This window comes from Anopheles stephensi, chromosome 2 (assembly GCF_013141755.1).
Source record: "Anopheles stephensi strain Indian chromosome 2, UCI_ANSTEP_V1.0, whole genome shotgun sequence".
Classification (NCBI taxonomy): domain Eukaryota; kingdom Metazoa; phylum Arthropoda; class Insecta; order Diptera; family Culicidae; genus Anopheles; species Anopheles stephensi.
The window spans coordinates 23370545-23388168 of NC_050202.1; the positions used below are offsets into that span (position 1 = coordinate 23370545).

Consider the following 17624-nt stretch of genomic DNA (forward strand, 5'->3'; position numbering starts at 1 on the left):
TATATTAAATGACGCCACATACGAACCGGGCGAAAGACTGATGTCGCCTTTTCGAGTTGCCATCGTAATGGTGTTCTGCATGTGATGGTTGTGTCTGTTCCTTTTGACTATTTCTTGAAGATGACATGGGAGAGAGAGAGAGTGAGACAGGGAGAGTTATTTGCGGTTGAATGGGTTGGATATAATTTTTATCGTCAACGTCGCCACAACTATAAACGTCTTCCGTCCTCCAATTCTTGCTTAATCTTGAAGCAAACCGAACCCTGAGCTAGTTAGCTAGTTCTTCCCCCTCCGCTTCACAGGACCTGTTGTCACATGACGTCTTTTTTGTTTTGTAGAGTTGAGTTTTCTTTTAAAAGCTCGCTGGGGAAGCTGCTACACGCGATGGCGACGAAGTTATTTCCCGTCAAGCTTTAAAAAGCCTACCACGGTCGCGTAAACTGACCACAAACAATGCATAGTGGCAGGAGATAATGGGTTTGGTATGCAAGGGTCTGCAATGTAAGATGGCCATCGCGCTGGAACCTCTGACGAGCCTGATCTGCAGTGTCATGCCGCCTAACTAACGTGGTTCGTGAAGAAGACGCGAGGTCGTCGTACAAAAATTTATAAAAGTCCCAGTTGCAGTGCGAACAATGTGAAGCTAAGGGAGAACGGGTGTAGTAAAAGGAAAGTAATAAGAAATTATCAGCCCGTTTGCTTTCTCGGCTTGTGTGTGAGAGAAAGCCGGAATGAAGCCGGTGGTGGGTTGTAAAATTATGACAGGACACATTTGCGTCTCCGACGTTCAAGTTCACATCGAACGAAGGTGACCAATTTTTGTCTTTCACCGTTTTGGTCGTCTTATACGCTTTATGCCACTTTCATGAAACAAAGTTATTTATTATACAAATTTCTTCAATAATTTATGCTTTTACTTAAGCATTAATTTCATTACACATCGATCACATTTTAGCGGGAAGACTTCATCTGCAAACGCTCAGCTCATGGAATCATCTCACGGCACGGAATCTTCTCAAACAGCTGAGATGATTTGTCAAATTTAATTTCATGCCTTCGGCTCCCATTGCTTTACTTTGTGTGAAGCAAAATCCCTATCCCAGACGGGAGGCAGAGGTGCGCTTGGTCTGATGTGGTGGATCAATCAAACACTCACACATGACTAAACACTCTTTCCTGCCGATCGATCGATCCGCCGGGCCGATCCCGATCTGAGCGTAAACCGTGCATCGAAAATCGATTACAGGTTGATATTGAATAATTGCTTTTAATTATGCTTGGCTGGCAGATTTTCCCCGGTCAAGTCGGTTTTTTTTCTTCCTTTTCTATTTTTAGCCACCATCCAGCATCCCATTGAAACATCAACCCAGCGTGTGACGGGCTGGTGGAGATCGTCGGAACCCATTATGCTGAGAACCGCGGGAATGCGGGACACAGTCTATTGAATTGTCACCGTACGGAACGTTTGCCGGCGGTACCGGAAGGTACCGAGCTTTTGAACCCCCGCTCGATTTAAAGTGGACAAATGAGCGATTGATATGCCAGTCAATCGTCGGGCGCTATGCTTGGACTCGATCGTTCTGGGAGCGTTCGTAGTGATGGGTGGTGGTGTTCGTTTTCACGTCAAAGATTACTTATTTTAGTAAATGAGTTTGACGGAGACAACCGTTTGACGATTAAAATGTTTTTCTTTGACCTTCTTGCAATTTATATAATTTTAGTTTTGAATATTTTTTTAAACATTTATTTATAAGGGCTTTGGATCTTTGAGTTTATATTTGAATCGAATTATGAAAGTTTGATGAAAGTTTATTTTTTATGAATGGTTTTATGATTTGTAAACGTTTATTCATTTAACTTAATCATTGAACTAGACAATAATGGCGAAGCCGTTCTTGATGTATTCATGTAAGGCAATATTGCAAGCACAAAATACAATTGAAGACTTTAAATTAAGTATTTCTCTGCACAAACGACAAAAAACTAAAAAACTTCTTCTTCCTTGGCACTACAACCTAGAAGGATCTCGGCCAGCCATTTCTGGCTTTCTGTGACTTGATTTTGCCCGTAGTAAAGCAGTCAGTCTTACGTACGGGGAGGCGGTCTGGATGGGATTTGAACCCCTAAAAAATTAAACTAAAAAACTACTACTAAAAGAGTTTAAAAAATCATATTGTCACCTGCTAGAAGACATTTTGTTAGTCCAATTAGCTACTTTTAGCCATCAAGTTCATAATTTTCTTAAGTTATGATTTTTTTACATAGTTTTTCAATCCTTGCTTTAATTGTTTGCTTCAACTTAAATAGTTTGGACTATCTTTTATTAGTTCACATTACTTTATTTTCTTTTCGATTTATATTGACTTTTATAAATTCTTCTTAAATCATTTTTAGTTACAATACCTGTTTTCCATTTTTTATCCCCTATTTGATTTGATAACTTAAAAAAAGTAAAAAAAATGTCTAAAATTTTTATTTTTTATTTTCACAAGTACACTTTATTTCACAGAACAAAATATTTCACAAGAACACTTTACAAAACTATTGGAAACTTTGAGGCTGGAAAGCTAGAGTTGCCTGAATGTGGTGAAAACATTCTGTGTTTGTCAGTGGCACACGATCGACAAACGTTCTTCTAACGATCGAATACAAGCATAGCTCCAAGAGCGTGACACAGTTTCATCCTAAAAAACGGATCAAATAGAGGGCGATTGAGTAATTACTGTTGCCTTGGAGTTTAATCGTCTACCGAGCTGTTTCGTTTTGATCATACAACAACCATGTAGTGGAATTTAGGAACCATCCCTGTATTTGAAAGGTACCCAGCGAGCTCGAATAACGAAACAGCAATAAAGTCGTACCGATTGATCGGTTTGTCCACTAATCAACCGAATGTTCTTGGATTCCCTTCGCTTTTTTCCCCGTGGGTGCAATGTGGTAATTACCACAAACGGTGTGCGTGTCAGTACATCTGTTACAATAAAAAAGAACTAGGCCCGCAGCGGTCGAAATAAAACGATAAAATCTTCTGGAGAAGTATAGAAATTGTAGTAGAAGGGTGCAGTGGGAAAGTTTCGTGCTACGCGTTTGATCACTTTATACCGGACTAACCTAAGCCGAGCGGGATTTTACATGACGAATCACAGCTTTATGAAGGTGTGATCTATCTGGTGAAGTTCCCTGCCCAATTTAATTCCCCAACTTCTGATAGCATATGTGGTGGAAGTCACAGGCTTCTACTACGCATTTTCACCTTTGAAATTGTACCGCTGAAGGAATTAGAATCGTTTGCCTTCCAAAACCACCAGCTATACCACCCCTCTCTATAGCGCAGATGCCAGATGCTAAAAAGCGAATAAGAAAGAACACCTTCCGAAGAATTTTATTGTGCTCAATAATGAACTTTATTGTGTCTGTACGATCTAGCAGTAGATACATCGAAGCAGGGGCGAAAAAGCGAATCGAGCGTAACCAAAACCGTTTCTGCTCCCGTCTGTGCGTGTTGCCGAGTACGGAACGATAGGAGAGAATATTTGCTTACAGTTTTGAACTTCAATTTTCAAAACTGCAACTCGGTGAATACCCATTTGGGGAGTATCGAGCAGCCCCGAAGTACAACCCTCGTCGTCATGATGATCATCATCATCGTCTTGAAAGCTGGCAACACACCTTGTCCAATTTTCAGGTGCATTAAGCTCGGATAAAAATTCCAATCATTAGCAAAACAAATCGATTGCCGTAGGTGTGTGTGTTCTGCTGGAACTTTTGGATGGCTTTGTTGGGTGAGTTTGGTGTGAAGAAATTTAAACGTAAAAGCGAAAACTTTTCCTTCTGCTTTGTAGGTGAAACGGATCGGAGCACACGTACCGTATGCACGCGCAGGAATGCTGTACGGGATTTCTGCAGCTTCAAACGCTGCCTTCGAAATCTGGAACATCGGACGGACTGGAAACGATCCCTTCCAAATATCGGACGGAGTTTTCCAGCAGCGATAGAAGTCCTTTTCTACGCCACCTACGGTGCAGTTCACGTTCCTTACGTACGCATACTGTTGCTCCGGGTCGGCACCGCGCCCCAGGATGCCAACCATTTCAGAAGCGAGAGTCAAAACATGTTGAAACAACAGACGGGACACCTCCGGAGAGCGAGAAGAAGAAGAAGAAAAAAACTCACGACATCGAATGCGTTTATTAAGACACATAAGACCTCTGTCCCAAGAGGGTCCCCAACTCCACGGGGGAGGGATGGTACATACACACTTTGCCCTGGCCACACGTTGTGACGCATCAGGATATATCGGGTCCAGGCTCAATCGCAAACACAAAGCGAAAAGGACACCCAAACTTCTAGCTGCCAAGTCTCTCGGGGTTCTTATTCGGGCGCTCTTTACGATGTGCCTTTCTTCCGTGCTCAACTGGCAGCCGGAATATCGGAATGGACGTGTACATATGAACGCGCTTCTGGCTGCCACCCACAAAGCGCGTGTTGCGCTTGCCTGCCTGGGAAGATAAATGGTAGAGCGCTGGCCGCACTGGCCGAATGCTGTGAGCGAAAGCTGCCACAGTTGGCAGATTTTTTTTATGACTTAATAGTGGGCCATTTAGCTAGGGCAGAAGTGTATGGTTTGCTTGAAGTCAGATTCTAAACTGTCGAGTGTGCCGAGATCGGTTCGTCTTTCGTGGTGTGGCCGCTGGCGTGGAAATTGTGCAACAGGAGCTGATGCCTGAGAATCTTGGTTGAGCCATAAAAGTAACCCAACAAAAAAAAAACATGTGAGCAGGAGTGCGAGAACCAACGAAGAAAAAAAAAACACCAACTAGGACCAAGTTCAACATTTCGTACTAAATTGTTTCAAGGCAGTTTGGGAAGGATCTGAAGATTTATAGGACGATAATTTTTAAGCAGTTTGTGAAGGAATCGTTTTAGCTGCTCGCTGCTGCACCCCTTGAGGAGGATCTGTGTGTGATGTCGAACGAATTCTTCGGCGTGTTCCGGCGAGTGGACATTTGGGGATGGTTTATGGATGGGTACTTTTTTTTTTGGGTTTGACTTGTTGCTGTTGGTCAAGCGTGTTCGGAACTGCCGATAAAGCATTCGGTGTGCATTAAACCCTCGCGCCTTGATGGAACGTGTTTCCAAGTTTCAAAATTTTTGCGTTCGGCAGGGTTTTTTGCTGGCTTATTCTGCGAAGAGGAGCTTTCCCGTGCTGGGAGTTTTTTTTTTTGTTCGGAATGCAACGTCTGGGTAGTGGATGAAGTAAACCGTGCGTACAGTACGTGCCCGGAAACCAATCAAGCGTAGACGATTAATAAAACGGTGCGGACCTTTGTACCCATCGAATCAACCCTAGTACACGGTTGGATGGATGCACCCGGTTCTAGGATGGGACCACAGGGATAGAGAGCAAAAAAAAAGGATCCCTCCACACGCCGGTCACGCTTGTTGAGTCCCTTAGATCACCACCAACAAAAAAAAGGCTTCCAATCGGGAGAGAAGAATCCGTTGTAATTTTTAATTAAATTTTATTGATCCTCACCAACGGCTATTTTTTAATCACCTTCACTCAAAAACCCGTTCATATGTAAGCAAAAAGGCATCTTTCGCTCACCCGGATCACAGAGGAAGCCTCTGTGGAAAAGATTAGACTACCATCGGCAAGCTTTACCGAACACTGCTGGTTCACGGATCATGGAAGGGTTTTTATTTTGCAGCTTTCCCTGAAGCTTTTTTTACACAACCCCTTCTTACTAGGGTTATGAGTGTGCAGTTTATAATACCTTAGCTCGGAATCTCGGAATTCATTATCAGATGAAGCTATTATGCATTAGCTTCATCGCTTCCAATTACTTACTTTCGTTGGTTCGCAGCGAGGCACAATCTGTGCATGCAGAAGGGCAATAAAAATTATCTTTATAGATAGATTTGTGATCGAACCAGGCACGTCTTTTATGTGATAAATAAAATTGTGGCTCGTCGTGTAACGAAACTTTGGCCACAAATGCATATGCCGACGAGATAGCTTGCAAACAATTGTCAGTGATTTATTTGATTTAAAGAAGAGAGCAATTAACTGTCTTTGCTTGAGGCATTTGTGGGTTTTGGGTGGGTTTGCTTCGGCTATGCGTTAGGATATTTATCCGGAGCCTTTTAACAATGTTTTCGGAAGAATCACTAGTTGAAATCCCCTGCATTTCTTCAAAACAGCGAATAAATCCCTGAAGAGCTTGGAGTTAACCAAATCTGAATTGTTAAGAAACGAGTGCAGAGTTAAATGGTTTAAAAAATATATGACCAAACTGTCGATCGTAATCTATAACTTCAGTAAACTTAACTAAAAACAGTTGAAATAACCAAAAAAAATATTGAAGAATCGGCGAAGAGTTCAAGCGTACACGACAAGCGTCTGGTATTAATTGCCAAACTTTTGCTAGAGACGTAACAAATACAGCCTTCTATCAGCCACTTGCCTGGTTATTCTTTCGTCGCTCCCTGTTACTCCCAGCCACCCTACACAACCTACCGTCGATGAATCTAAGCACACAATCGTGCGGTTGAGGTTCTTCAAAACAATCCACCTACAGCTGACTCCTACAGAAGAGCGCCCTCGGGGGTGGTGGCTTCGAAATGGCCCAGGCATCTTAGCTCAAGCTTTGTTTTGAGAGAGAGAGAGAGCCCTGGGGTGTACCAGGTACCATTTTCACCCCCCAAAAAACCGATTGCCGACTTGCCGATTATTAAAAAGTTACCTATTAACCGAGACGCAAGATGGTGTTCGTGACGTGACGGAATAGGGCTCTCGGGAGATGAAATGTAAACCCCATCATTTCGAAGAATACACCGGTCGGGTCGGTCGGTCGATTGAAACATTCGACTGAAATGAATATCTAGCCGAGTATGTTCTCCGATGCTGAAGTCGGATCGTGCTGATAGATAAGCCCAGGGATGGTACTGGAGCAGATAGACCTTGCGTGTGCGTGTGGGGTTTAATTTTGGGACCTTAACCCGCAGTGCGTTTGGATCGGGGAGAGAAAATAATAATTAATTTGGATTCATTTAGATTATAATTAGTAAGGAAAACAAGCAACCCCGTAGAAGGTGGACACCAGGGCTCAAGGTTTTGTTTCGTTATAAAATGTCTGGCATTGGCTGTTTGACTTTTGACGATCACGCTTGACCCGCGCGTGTGACGCGTTGCGTTTCCAGGCCATTTCTAGCCCCAAAATTTCTTCGGAGGCTCTTTGCGATGGTGCACTCCAGCACTCTCCAGCAAAAGATGAAGAGCTCCCCATAATCCGTCTTGATCATCCTGCCGCACCCTTCAGCGAGGCTTCCCCGTTTTGTTGAGTGGGGAGAAACCGCAGGCAATTAAACGAAGATATTATGCTTAATCATACTTTTAACAATTTGTTATCTTTTTGCCTTCCAGCGATCCGGCCAGCGGAATGGGAAAACCACTTCATATCCCACCTGATGTACCGACGGTTCGGGCCCGTGTGTAAGGCCAGGTAGACCTACAAAACCCACCACTAAGGCCAGGCAAGTGCTGGAAAATTGCTGATAGATCTGCGTCATCTTCATCATCTCGTCGGCGACTTCGTCCTCTCCCGGGGTCGAACGAACACCGTCGACTCTGTCTTTCATCTTCCACTAAGATAAAAATAAGCATCAGCTAAAAAAACACACACACACACAAAACCTTCGCGCCCGCGAGCACGACCACCTGAAGGGGCAACCGCCCGGCGACCTGCCCGGGCAGCAGATTCATGCTCGCGGTGGAAAGGTTCTGTACCTCCGCCTTCGGCCTTTTATCTTCTGATTAATTAAAGTATGCCGATCAATTTGTTATACAAGCAATTTCGTAGCCTAATCGCTCTGGCTGGGGGGCTGGGGCAAACAGAAAACAAGCAACAGCGCGGGGCAATCGATCGATTCGGTTCAAACGGTTTTGCTGTCCACTGTTAGGCTCCGTGTCTAGCGGGCCCGGTGTTTAGCCTTGTGGCCGTTGTCTCGTTTCCCTATTTATATCCGAGCGCACTGCATTGTCTTTTGCTGGGCTAGCTGCTTGTTTGTTGTGTGTGTGTGCCTTTTTTGTTGTTGTTTCGTTGATTTAAAGCTAACCTTCTTCAATGAGGTTGTGTATTTTGCTGAACTGTTTGTGCTTAACCCGTTCGGTTCGGGAATCGAACCCAATTTCCTCCTAGCCCTTTCGTATGGCTAGGCAAAAAAGTAAAACGCAAAAAAAGACATTTTACCGTCACACTGATTCAGCGTTAGCGTCGTGGGCCAAAGCGACGCTGGATGGTTAAGGCCATAAAATGTGATGTGTGGCCGTGACGAGTTTACTATGATTATTGGCTTAAAAAAGATTGAGCGAGAAGAAAAGGCTTTATGGGATTTAATAAATTTATCGGCTGGAGTTTGATTAACCGAAAGGAAGAATAAGCTATTGTGAGTTTGTTTTTGTTTTAGTGCCTTTTATCAGATTTTTATTGTAGTACTAATAGAATTTTGATTTTTAATTTCCGTCCATGCATAAAAAAATATTTTATGTTTTTTTCTTATTTAAAATAATTTTATTTTATTTTATTTACTTTATTTGATTCTTTGTTTTTATTCAGTTAATATCTTTTGTTTTTATTTTATGTTTTTGTTATTAACTTTCCTGTTTTACGTTTAGTCTTTTGTTAAATATTTTTTCATTTTCAATGTTAGAACATTGATTCCTCTTTTTTATCGAATTATTTTATTATATGAATTATTTTATTCTTTAATTGTATATTGTTATTCAGTTTGGATCTTATTTATTTTGTTCAATTTTAGATGATTTTTTATGAGTAGAAAATATATTTTATACTAAGACTCTTCTGTCTTCCTTGACCCCATATAAACTCCTCGTAAGGTTTCTGGCTCTCTGTGACTTGGTTGAGACCCTTGGCAAGGTAGTCACAAGCCCTGCGTACGGGGAGGCAGGATCTGAATGAGATTTAAACCCCGGTTCTGCGGTGTGAAGACCTACGTCCCAACCTCCAGACCAATTATTGAATGTGTTCCTACACTTTAAGCCCATGAATCTTTTATTTGGTTCTATCTTGTTCTATCACAATCATCAATAGCTCGCGTATCACTTTCCCTCCTCCAAATCAAACGTATCGTTTTCATGGTGTGTTAATTATAATTCAACATTAACTCTCGAGTCATCGAGCTGATGATTCTCACCACACACAGCAGAAAGAATCTCGTGTCAACAAAAGCCAAAAACCCAAATAAAGAAAAAACCCTTTTCATCTTCCATAAGGGCCACCGACTTAAAAAAAGGGAAAAAGAAAAAAAATACTTAAAACAATATTATTCCCCTCAACCAAGAACACCCAAGATCATTCGAAAAAGTTGTGTGGTTTAAGGGTGAATTTTGAGTTCCTTTTACTTCTGTAGTCTTCTGGTCCTCCTTCTGGCGTTTTCAACCCCGTACATTCGCAACGCCGTCCAACGCCGTTGATGCCCGGCTCTGATTGATGCCGCAGGTGCAGCACGTGAGTTTGTCCGGCCAGTGAAGATTACCTGTGCCGTTTGCATTCCATTTCGGTTTCGAATTTTGGAATCAGCCTTTTTTAAATGTTTGTTGTTTTATTTCTTCGTGCCGGTGTGCAGCTTGGTATAGGATTTTCTACCTGGCCACCTTGCAAGTTCGACTGCCGTCTTCCCTTTTACAATCATCATAAAAATGGTCCGCACGTACGGTCACAAATCTTGCGTGCCGGCAGGCTCATTCTCCATGCTGCTTAGCATAGAATAAGGATCCGCGCGAGAGAGAAAAGAGCAAACTGCCGGCCATGTGAATGGGGTCAAGAAAAGGTAATAAACAGCTTTTCAATTTTGCGCCACACTCCTCCGACCCAGCACGGTCACCCTTGATCCAGTGCTGCTGCTACTGGATGGTTTCGGGTAGTAGCTCAGGATGTCCTTTTCCTTCGTCCTGCGAAGAGCGAACATCACGTCTCTATCGCCTCCGGAAGAGTAATCCATTTCTCATGGTAAATGTCACGATAATAGCCACTAAAGTCAACGTCTCTAACGCTTGGGTTTTTAGGAGTTACTTTCGCTTTAGCAGCACCAAATCTGTCTGCATATTATGATGGTAGGAAGCAGTTTCTTGCATATACTCCTCGCTCTCGGGGCACAACGACGCCAAGACAAATTATAATCGATTTGATGGATACGCATCATGAAATGACATCGTTCTGGACGAGAAAGCCTAGCAATCCTGCAATGAAGAAAAATCTTTACTCAAACCCTTCTTTTAGGTGTAAAGTAATAAAGTAAACACAGAGAGCGAGCGAGAGTCGTATTGTCCCCTGTTTTTATCCTGTTTTGGTTTATTCTAGATAAGAAATGTGTTGTGTCAGGAAAAAAAAAGGAAAAACCCACAACACCTCAACCTGCTCAACCAGCTTATCCGCCAGGGATTAGGGATGAAAAATTATATTAGCGCATTCCCTATCCATCCAAGGGGGGTTTTTAGGTGCTTTGGTTGCAAACAAAAAACACAAACAAACAAATTAGATGTGACAGGCTTTGTTTTAAAGGACAGTAAAAGAGTGTCGTATTTTTTGCTCAGTACTCTCTCCCCCCCATTTTACAGCCACTAATCGACAGCTTGGGGATGAATTGAATTAAATCCCGGTGGAATGATGAGATCAAATCTCATCGGTGGGAGTTTTTGGGGTTTTGCTTTTCTTTTGACGAGAACGAATTTTGATCCTGATTTAATGCTGGAAGGATTAGCAATTTAAATAGAGGCATTTTGCAGTAAACTACAGCCAAAAAACTTGGATTGAAGTAAATAAGAACGGGACATTAATTATTTAATCTATTTTGCCAAGAAAGAGCCCATTTCTCAAAGATTAGAATCTCCATCGACGGTTTTCCCTGAATGGATTAATTAATGGATAGATTTGTCACTGTCACGTTGTGCTTCAGCGCACAGTTCTGTTCTTTCTTCTATTTGAAGCTTTCACTACTCTGCTTTGTGTGTTTGGAAAATTTAAAAGATACATTTCGGATTTTGCGAAAACCTTTTGTTTTTGTAGAAACGAAACCTTGCACATCCTGAGCATATCATAAAACAGCGGCAAGTCATCTCTTCTGCTTGGGTTCGGTTTGTTGAGACAGCTGAACAGCGTGTGGCGGTCTTGTTTGGCGGGATGTCTTCATTCGGTTTAGGGGTTGGCCTATTGCCAAAATCTTTCAAAACGGTTTCAAGGTCAGACCTGAAGTAAGGAACAATGTGAGTAGCAGGCAATCATGTCATAAACACCGGGGAATGCAGTTGCCTGGCATAAGAACTGCATCTCAACATACCGTGACGCACTCTGGTTATGGTAAATTTAACTGCAAACATTCAAATGGAGCACGCAAGTAGTGAGATATTTGATGAAATTCTTTCTTTGTTTTTATTTATTTTTATAAACCACGAAGGAACTTGAATCTAACATCCTATCTTATCACATAGTTCACTCTTACTACTCTCGTTACTAAGTTTTTCTATATTTATTTATGTTGTTCGGCCATTAATAAAATGTATATTCTTATTTTTTTGCTTTTAATTTATTATTGTATTATTTTAAACATTCACAAAATTTATTTTTATGGTCTTTTTTCATTCGTAAGGGACGGCCTGGCCGTATTGCTTAGTTATTTTTAAAGCTAAAATCATAATTTATAATATGATTGTCTTATTGAATTTTTTATTCATTTTTTGTGAAGTCCTTTTTTTCATTCTTTTTTACTTTTTTTGTGTTGTCTTGTTTTGTATTCCATTCGTTTTAGTCGTTTTTGCTGTTGTGTTATTTCTACTATTAAATTTCTACAATTACACAATTCTTTACAAATATGCTTCTTCTTCCTCTTTGCCACTACAACCTCGAGATGGCTCGGCCTACCATTTCTGGCTCTCTATGGCTTGAATTTAACCGTAGCTGTTATCGCCACAGCCGTCGAACCATCCATTTTTATAATTATTACCAAGTACAAACATAGTTAATAAGTCTTTTACATTAATTTATAATATTTCAGCTCATTTCTGTTACTTATTTCTGTCAGTTCTTCATTGGTTAGTTCTGTTCAAAACAGTATGTTAATGACTGTTATGTTTTTATTTAAGTCTTATTCTCTTTCTTTTGGCTTAACGATCTCTTTGGCTATGCCTGTCATTTCTAGCTTAGTTGTCTTAATGATACGTAGTTTGATAGTCAGTCCTCACTATGGACTATTAGCTCTTATCTTTTATACAATTAAGAAACCTACGAGCCGCAAGTGATCTCTGAATTTGATAACTGTCACTTAGGTTTTTTTTTGTTAAATTGAATTATCTCTTATGCTTTTAATATTATCTATGTTAATATTTAAACTTTGTACGCTAGTTTTCGCTGTGGTGTTTTATTTTCTCATTTTTTATCATAATCTTGTGATTGTGACTTGGCTTCATTTTTGTTTCTCTTTTTTTACGAAATAAAGTTGCTTCCTTTTGATTTGTTTAAGTTTTTAATTATTCTCTTCTGATTCTTATGCGTGATGTTTGCCTGCTTTTCAGTAAAACTAAGCATTCCTTTTCAGCAGTTATTTGAACTCTGAAGAAAGGACTACGTCATTTTTTGCTTTGCTTCATTTTTTTTTTATTTTTATTTAATTTATGCCTTTTCTTGTATTATATTAACTGTTTACTGTTCTTAAGCTTTGGTGCAAAAATGCATATTTTTCCACAAGCCGCCGACAGCGTTTTGAGTGTGTGCAATTGAGAAGAAAATTCTTCAGAAGTCCCAAAGATGCCGAACGTGAGATAACTTATTCTTCGATAACAAATTCAAGTCAGTGGTGCATTCGTTTGAAGAAGAAAAAAATCCAGCAAACGCGGTACAAAAAAGGGTACAGCTCCAGTTTTGACCTTCGGATGTCACAAAAATGAAGGGAGTAAAGAAACACACACACTCAGCGCACAGAGCAGATTGAACCGACTTATAACCCATTAAAACGAACTGGCTGCAACAGAGGGAAAAGGCGGAGTTTACCTGTGAGCAGACAGACTGGTGCTCGATAAATTATCATTAAAGCAGCTGCACAGCCACATCACCCCAGCGCCCCCAAAAGCGGAAAATCGTTCAATGATGGATCGTATAATCGGTTCGTGGCTGAGGACTGGAAAGTAAGCCGGTGCAACGAAATGTCACTCGGGGTTATCCCGGGAAGGATCCAACCAAAGGACACACGCAGGCTGTGTGTGTGTCTGTGTGTGCGCGCATTTATTTACGACAGTCGAAAGGAAAGCCCTGCGTCGTCGTGCACCTTGTCGTGATGGTTTTTCTAGACGATCGGTTAAAGGCAAACACAAACCCGGGGACTCAGTGTCGTTCATATTTATATAAAATATTGAAAGATTTGCTTCACTTCCAACCACCGTGCGGCGGACACACCGCGTCAATCCGTTTCGGCATCGACACCAAAAAGGGAAGGAAAATAACGAGCAAATGATCTTATGATGTATTTTATTGCTTACTTCTTGATTCCTTTCGATTCCTGAGAATGGACCGAAAATCTCTTTCAGTTTTCTTTTATCCCCCGCTTTTTCGTCGGCCACGGGCGAACCACGGACGGGCGGTGATGAACGTCAACCCACGCTGGATGGAAGTCTGGTCCCGCTCCCAGGTCGCACACGCCTCGGGATTATAAGTGACAACCGGAACACAATGCTTCTCGGGGCCAGCAGCAGGCAGGCAGCTCTCGCTGTATAATATTGTTGTTTATGGGTGTCGCCACACTCACTGCACTTGGCCAGCAGGACACTCGTCTGCAGGACGGACGGTGAAAAGTCCATCACGCTGGGACAAAAAAACCTTCGCGCTGGGAAAGAAAAAGCCTTTCGTTCTCTGGTTTGTGTCCTTCTTGAGGCTCTGGGGAGGAGCAAAAGGATTTCCAAATGGACCAGAAGCATCAAGTCCCAGGCCAAGGGGTTTGTCTCGTACTGCCTACCATTCCACGGTGCTATTCGATATAGAAATTAATAACCATCGGAAGACTTCAGACTTCTCGGGCTGGGTGTGTTTGTGTGTTTAGTACTGTTTCTACCACAAGCCACTTCACCGACACCAACAAAAGCAACATGTAATAACTTATCGCAAAATATTTGTTTTACTTTCGTTCTTAAAAAAGTAAACCCCATAGCAAATGCGGCACATTCAGAAGAAGTTGACTTAGTGGAGCAGTGCGGGAAACGGGATGCTTATAAAGTTTGCAAATCTGTTAAGACGACAGTTGGGACAGAAGCGACATAAAGTGTAGTAGTTGATGATAAGATTTTGATCTACAGTATCGGGTGAGATAAAAATTGGACTTTCTTAGGCGCTTTCTTAGGATATGCTGGATCGCGCTGGGTTCAGTGTGATGTCTTTGTTCGCGCAATTTACTTGGATTAAGAGTTTTGTCGTTTTATCGTCGGGATTTCTTCTCTTGCTTCGTAAGGAAGTTTTAATGTATAAGCTGTTTTAATCCGTTTTGATTTATAATTTTCGTATATCGAATGTTTATCGTTCTTTCTCTTAATAAAAGAGTACATTTTTTATTGTAATATTTTTTCTTATTTTTTATTTTGATTTCATTTTTATTTCTTTTGAGGTATGATCTCTTAAATCTTAAAGTTTTTGTTCATAATATTTATCAAGAATTCATGTGCTGTAACTATTTTTAGATTGATTTTGTTTTATTTTTCTTTGTTTTTGCACGGACCGCATATGACCGCCGTTACAAAAATGAACTTTCAAATTTAGTTTACTTAACTGTTCTGCTGGCGAAGTATATATTTGTTTGTTCTTATTTGGAGGAAACACTCTCTTAGTGTTTTCCTTTCTCGTAAAACAGTCGTTTAAATAGTTTTCTGGTTTTGAGTCTTTATTTATGATATTTTATATTATTTTTCGTTCTGTATTTCTTGCTCCGTGAAAGGTTTAAGGTTTTTTAATGCCTTTTGTTACCTTGTTTTATGTTTCTTCTCAAAATTTATTTCTTCCGTAAAGCTCTTCCTTTCAAGATGCAAAGTATTTTCCATCTTGTGTGATTAAATATTATTTTAAGATTTGCTACAAAAAGAAAAATACGCATTGCAAATCGCTCTTTGTTCGGAATGTAATTATTTCACACACAATAACAACCAGAAAAATAATAATTTCCTCAACACCGGCTGACACCGGCTGCCATTGTGCTTCCTCGCAGTCCAAAAGTAAGCTGCAAAGCTGTTAAGAAACAGGTAGCATCAGCATCAGCAAAACGTCTCAAAATTTACTACAATTCAATGCTGCAACACGGGCACCGCACCAGCCAAACCATTCTCAATTTCACAGCAATTCTCGCTTCTTTCTGCTTCTGTGTGCCATTTGCACTTTTACTGCACTACCCCGGGTCTCGGGGAACCTCGGTAAGCTGATGGAAGCTGCCACCTTAAGAATGGCACTGTTTTGCTCCCGCTTAGCTCCGGACAATTGCTCAAAGTAAAAGCAAAGCAACAAACAGCAGAAAAAAAAACAATCCAAGCAAAAGGAAACATTCCATCACGGTAGCCCGAAAATATGGATAACGGAGAAGGAATTGCATTGCTTTCTCTTGCAGCCTGCACCAGCCCGGTGCATCCGCGTGGTGGACGGAAGAAGAAGAGCAAAGGGAGGGAAAAATCAAGAGAATTCATCGAACAACCGCACTGCAGGTAGCAGCGTCATAATTGCACATTTTATGCTTCTTTTCTCTGGGTAGCTTTCCGGACGGAAAGTGCCAGAAGCTAGAGATTTCCCCTTATTTCGCATGTACGACGACGATTGAGGGGAAACATGTTGCATGGTGTTTTGGTGTTGCATCAAGCTGTAGAAGCAACATGTTTCCCCTCGGCGGTTTGTTCCAAATGAAGCAAGCGTACCATAAAAGCTAAGCGTTAGGGGAAGATGAACCAAACGGATGAACCTCGATTCAAGCAGCGTTCATTTCAAGGGGAAGTCAGGTTTCGTTCTCATTTGCAGTTGCTTTATTTCTCCGTTGTTTTGAAGGCAATATTTTATTTTATTTTTAAAATAACTTCTTATTCCTTATCATTCTTCAACTAGCATCTATACTGTTTTCAAAATTTGATATAAAATCAATTTATTTTATTACGAACCTTTCCCAATGAATTTTTGCTCCGTACGATGGCTCAAAATCAGGTGAACTTCTTGCAGAGCCTCGGATCTTTGTTCCAGCTTTTTACAATACCTTATTAATAACTTTTGAAACAAATATAAATGATATCAAGTAATAATTTATCATTTCAACAACACAACACAAGCAAGTACCACTGTGGTAACCCAACGGTAAGGTATCTCAACCACGAACACTTGCTCGTTCGGTGCCCTTTTTCGGTGCCGTGTCTCGTGAGGCTGTTCGCCGTGGCCCAGAGAGAACGACGGGACACAGTTAACTTCGATTACATTGCATTCCGTTTCATCAACCCCCTTTTAGGGTCGGCTCCGAGAATCATTCATCGCTCGCATCGCTTATCAAAACCCTTGTTGTAGGGAATCAACATCCCGCAACTCTCTCACGCTCCCAATCGCTCTCTCTCTCGATTTGTTCCTCTCTATTTCTCTCATGCTTTATCTCTTGCCCTATGTTGAGAGCTCGACTTCGTCGTACCGGAACGCTCGCTCACGGGAAGCTCGCGTCACCCTTCATCCCGTTTCCCCGTTCGGCAGCACCAACAAGGACCCTTTTTGCACCGTCCGAGAACCGTAAGGGCTAGCCGGCCCGAAAGAAAATCCCGCTGCCACTTCCCCGCGGGGGGGGAGTGTGGTGGAAAAACTGAGTGGCAAAATAGGACTGGGGTTGGAAAACCCGGGGCCGAGCACACCAGACGACGATGGTTAGCGGGGTTAGGAAGTTTTTCCCGAATCACCCGCCCCTCGGGCGGCCGGAACAACACGACGAACCCGAGTGAAGGCGTACCTATACCCTATAGGGTGGCGATTTTACACCGAGCAAAACCGGGAAAATTTAGTAACGTCGTGGCTTCGGTGGAAAACAGATCGTCGTAAACCGCCGCGTGTTTGCCCGTTATCGCTTCGCCCGTCGAGGAAAAACACACACACTTGGCGCGCGCGCGTGTACCGTGCGTGAGTGCGTTCGTGACGTTCTTTGCTGCTCGTTTGGTTCGCTGGGTTCGCTTTTTCGCCCTGGTGTGTTGCGGGCCCTTCTGTCGCGTGCGTCCGTTTGCGTGCGTTGTACGTGGTGCGTGTGTTTGTGTACGCCAAGTACGCGATGAATTGAAGGGTGAATGTTGATACGCGATTTAAGAGCAGCGTACAGTTTTGCAGTGTCTCTACTGTCTCGTGGTAATTATAATTTATTTGTAAAAAAGTTAGAGTAAACGTGTGTGGAACCAGTGAGACGCGAGTGAGAAAAAAAAAACAGCCAGTGAGCTAAACATATCCATTGCTAAACACACCACCGTGAACGTGTCTTTCGCTCGGCGGAAAAACAAAAGCAAATCCTTCGACGACGAAATCCTGTTGTTACAGCATCCCGCTTTAATGTTCCTTTGCCGTTCCGGGCAGCTTTAA

At 41.9% G+C, this 17624-nt stretch overlaps 1 protein-coding gene across 2 annotated transcripts in view; it reads left to right on the forward strand.

The window, feature by feature from the left end:
• Window positions 1–17624, forward strand: part of LOC118507460 (MOXD1 homolog 2-like) — a 171811-nt gene that overhangs the window by 13244 nt on the left and 140943 nt on the right. Inside the window, exon 1 of one of the 2 annotated variants that reach the window (XM_036045952.1) lies at window positions 17058–17396. The exons of the other annotated variant lie outside the window; for it this stretch is intronic. The gene's annotated coding sequence lies outside the window, so the exon portion shown is untranslated. Of the gene's footprint in view, window positions 1–17057; window positions 17397–17624 lie in introns of those variants that run through there. 2 annotated transcript variants of the gene reach the window in all.